Source organism: Gouania willdenowi, chromosome 12 (genome assembly GCF_900634775.1).
Source record: "Gouania willdenowi chromosome 12, fGouWil2.1, whole genome shotgun sequence".
In the NCBI taxonomy this organism is placed as follows: domain Eukaryota; kingdom Metazoa; phylum Chordata; class Actinopteri; order Blenniiformes; family Gobiesocidae; genus Gouania; species Gouania willdenowi.
In genome coordinates this window covers 26,598,128-26,603,245 of record NC_041055.1, presented here as the reverse complement: position 1 = coordinate 26,603,245, position 5,118 = coordinate 26,598,128, and positions in this window count along the sequence as shown.

Sequence of the window (5,118 nt, the reverse complement as noted above, 5' to 3'; positions counted from 1 at the left end):
GGGTAAAAGTGCGTGGCGGTGTCTCCATGAATTCCTCTCCCCCGTTTCCTCGCAGTAAGTCCAGACAGAGCAGCGGAGACACTCGGAGACGGCGTCAGCAGCAGCGCGCAGCAACAGCAGCAGCCTGGTGCGTTTTGGTGCCTTTTCCAAGCGGAGCGCCGTGTTTTGAACAGGCATCGAGCTGTAAAACTGCGACCAAGTCCCAGTGGAGCAGGTCCGTCACCTCCTTTCTTCCTCCCTCCTCTCTCTCCCAGCCTCTGGTTTATCGTCTCCCTTCTTTTCCTTCCTGCGCGCTGCACTCCAACCCGCCACTGCGCATCAATGACCGACTGCGTATACACGGGGCGGGGGACGATGGGAGGCAAAGAGGGGGGAGGGGGTGTTGCCTTTTCCTTTGCAGGAATAGCATCGAGGTTAGGTCTCTAATAATAATTTCTTCCAGGTCTCCACCCCAGCCCCTTCTTATTTATCCTCACCATAATCCCGCTCCTCACTCTCTAATCCATTGGATATGGACGGTCTCATGCGCTATTACGCACACACTCTTCATTTGCAAACCTGCAGCTCTTGGACAACGCCGAGTCAAGTTCATTAAGAAAAACCACCCAACTGATATAATCAACATGTAACCTCACAAATGTTACAACTACTCAATATCGTACCTCCTGCTGAACATGCACAACCGACATTATCCAACAATATAGATTTTTCCAGAGGGGGTTTCTGTGCATATTAAACCCAAATCCATTGCAATCCTGTTGTTTTTCCCAAACACATCACTAAAGATAGATTACGCATCCGAAAATAGCCCATGCACAGGACCGAAATAGAAGTTAAAGGGACAGTTTTGGCTTTAGAGTGGAGGAGGATGTGTTTGGAGGGCCTTCTTTAGGCCTGTGGCTTTTCACTGCAGGTCCATTCTGCACATACCACAGTGTTTCACAAGGGTGACCAAAAATGATCACAACAAACTGCGAAGTTCTTTAAATGAATAAACCCTTCTTTAAAAAAAACAAAAAACAAAAACGAAGAAAGTAGACACGAGATGTACAATTTCACGCACTTTTACGTATTATTTCTACCTTCATAAACATACAAGTTGGTGCAGAATTCAAACTTTGCTCTATATAAAAGTGACTGTGCAAGCAAACATAAATTTGCATATTGTAATGCACATTTAAGCAGGAACTTTGCACTGTAAAACAAAAAACCTTATCATGGACACGTGCCATTTTTTTTTTTTTGTTTTTTTTTTTGTTTTTGCGCCGAGTGCATTGAAGCGTCTCATTTGCATTTTAAGCAGTAATCTCTTCCCCCAGGGTAACTTTACAAACTATGAGAGAGATACAGGGAGGTGTTGGTTAAATCACTACCGGTTTGTCCATTTCTGAAAAACAATCAAGCTTTCAGGATGTTATTAATAGGATGTTGTAGGATTTCCTCTCGATTCCGCTTTATTTGCAACATTTGTATTGCATTCTAACCTGAAAGAAAGTTTACGGTTTCTCTCCATTTTCCAAATAAGCACAATTTTCGTTCAAAAAATATCTGAAAACATGCATTTTACGCGTTTTAAAGTGTTTACATTTAGGTGCAAAAATATTTTTCATCAGTTTTTTTAAACGTGCACATCAAGCATTGCTTCAAAAAGCCAACCTGAGAACGGAAAAGGATTCCGCTTCTTCATAAAATATTTTTAATAACTACAATATACAGAAATACGACACGTTTCCGCTAAAATTCAATTACGTAGGTAAATATTTAGAGTTCATAGTGTTGTATAAACGTTGATACGGGTGCAAATATTTATCGAAATTAAACTGTAACTTCTGCTTTGTTGCGCAAGAAAAACGAAATAGTAATACAACTAGTCAGAGCAATTGAGTTTGCATTTTAGGTGCATCGAAGAAAAATATAACAGAGCACAAAAATGTCTTACACTTTAAAAAATAAATAATAATAATAATAATAATAATAATAATAATAATAATAATAATAATAATAATAATAATAATAATACATTATTCTGTCAGGTTCTTCGTTCTAATGTCTGATATTAAGATGATAATGACCCGAAAATAAGAGAAATTAGTTTCTACCAACAAAACATAATATCTGTGGTCATTTTTCATATTGATACTGTATTTTGGAACGCAATTTCTTGTAGGCCAGAATGTACAGAAAACAAAGAAAGAAAGAAAGAAAGAAAGAAAGAAAGAAAGAAAGAAAGAAAGAAAGAAAGAAAGAAAGAAAGAAAGAAAGAAAAACCCTTTGAACCAAAGCAGACGCATGGAAAAACAAGAATAAATTAAATAGTTTCAAATTACTTCAAATGTCATAGTTTGGTTAATTTTAAACGCATATAACGCCATACATGTCCCATGAACATTATTAGAAAAAGCCTCGAACCTGAACAAAAAACACACGCTTGAAACTACGCAGAGAGCAGAAGAGTTTCCATGATTTTATCATGACTTCTTTCGTTCTATTACACAGTCTGCACTTAAAAAAAAAATCTAAAATATTCTCCTAGCAAAAAACAAAAGCAAAACAAAACTGAATAGCCTTCGTTTTAATGTATTTAAAAAGTAATATATTACCAAGAACAAAAGGTTACCTTAAAACAAATGTTCTTTTTATTTAGATGGATCTTTAGCAACATTTAAGACTTTGTCTAGAACATTAGTGGTAGTTAAGGAAAGAAAAATAATAATAATGCGTCGCTGTCTTAAAAAGACTGCACTTCTTGTAGCGTTGACGTTTGACAGCAGACAAGAGAAAAAAGGAAAGAAAAATAAAAAATAAAAAATAAATCAAACTTTCATTTCAAACAAAAAAACAACATATATACAATTTTCTTTAAATATTTTATAGAAAAATATTATATCATGCTATTTTTATATAAAGTGTTAAATGAGAGGTTTTCCCCCCACAAAGGCCTTCTTGTAGCTAACTTGATCAGTTTGCAGTGAATTGATTATTATCTTATTTCAACTTGATGACTAAAAGTTTTAATTTTTTTTTACAGTGCAGTGTGTGCAGTATTCCACTTCCAAGTCTACAATGTAAAACTGTAAAAAGTAAAGTGCTGTTATGACGACTCACTCAGCTTTTTGTGTTTTCATCAATCCTTTTTCTGTTTAAATGCAGCCATCCTCTCACAGAAGCCTCTAAAAGTCTCCAAACTGAATGCATAATAACTGGCCCCACTTTAAAAAAACAAAACAAGCAAAAACAAAAACAAAAAAAAAACAAAAACAAAAATCATGTTGCTTGACCATGCCGTATTTATGCTATAATCTGAAACACAATCCTTAAATATAATTCAGAATACATACAAGACATCACCCACAGATGTCAACAAGAATCTAAACAGTATGAAGTACCATTACTATGCAAAAAAATAAAACCATTTACAGTATGTGACGTGTTTAAAGACATCAGAAGAAATCTTTCACAGAATGACCTGAAAAACAAAGCAACAGACTATAACTAAGCAACACACACACACACACACACACACACACACACACACACACACACACACACACACACACACACACACACACACACACACACACACACACACACACACACACACACACACACACACACACACACACCTACCTCCCGCTGTCCACTGGTGCTGAGAGTGTGATCTGATGTTACCACTTGTTTAGAGACTGTTTAAAGAGAGGCAGGTGAAAAGCACTGGTGTGGCTAACCACCAGTCTGGTGCAGTCCAGTCCAACCAGGACTCCTGCATCAGGAAGAGGAGTGTGTGCCCAGATGTAGTGGCGTGCATGTACCAAAGACCATGCTTTGTGTGGCTGGAAAAACCTTTCAGGGTGTGTTTCTCAGGAGCTGAACCAACAAAGCATGAATGAAAAAGCAGCGGTGAAATCAGTTTTTCAGTTTGAGTCACACTCACACATTCATGGCCTTACTACAGTCATTTGAAAACAAACACACCAAACACTCACATTTGTATGTTTAATATCAATGTTCTTTATTATTGGTCATTCATTTCATTTATTTATTTAGCACATAAAAAAAAAAACAACATTAAAGGTGCAATGGAGGGAACAAAGCCCATGCAAAGGGCTTGTATATTTCAAAATTCAATAAACATACAATTTAGAATAAGGGCTAATAAATAAACACTTCTAAAATCATGAGACAAAATGCACAATTACACTTTGATATATGAGTAAAAATAATATATAAACAAAGTACACAAAAATCTAAATAAAAACAAATGAAAATATTGAACAAAAAATTGTAGTAAAGTAAAAAAAAGAAATCCAAACTTAAAACATATATGTATATATATATATATATATCAGTATGAATGGATGAAGTATTTTTACCTTTAACCATGTACAGTAAATCAGTGTTTTTCAACCTTGAGGTCGTGACCCTGTGAGGGTCTAAAATTACTGACGAAAATTGTATTGTTATATTCTTCTTATTATTTAAATATTATCCTTTACCATACACAATCTCGAACAAAAGTGTTTTATACTTTCACTTTCTCAAATATAACTGTAGTTCAGCTAAAATGCAGCATAAAAAATATCTGAGCCGGTGCATCTTGTCACTTTGTGCACTAATCCTGCATGGCTATTCTGTATTTGTAACACAAAAAAACGAATTCTTCAGAAAAAATGTCTCTGGGGTCGCTAGAAATGTGTGATATAAAAACAGGGTCACGACCTGTAAAAGGTTTGGAACCATTGATGTAAATAATAGTTGTGAGATTCAAACTTTTCCCCCCATGTCACCATTAGACAAGTTATAGTATCTCAAATATAACCAGTTCCAGTGCAGGTGGAAAAAAAGTGAGATAATCCAAATGAAGAAGCCATAAAAAAACTGATTGAATGAAACGTCATTTATATCACAATATAAATCAGAGCTGTCAATAAAATGTGACATCATTGACATGCTTCATCTATAAAAGTTAGATATTTTAATACAAAAATGTGTCGAAAACTTGAGTTACAGGCAGGCTTAAGTATTAAGTTATGTCATGTGATGTCATGACTAGACCGTGCACTTGGTTCTCAACCATTCTTGGATCAGGACCCCATTTTGATATCAAGAATTTCTGGCGAC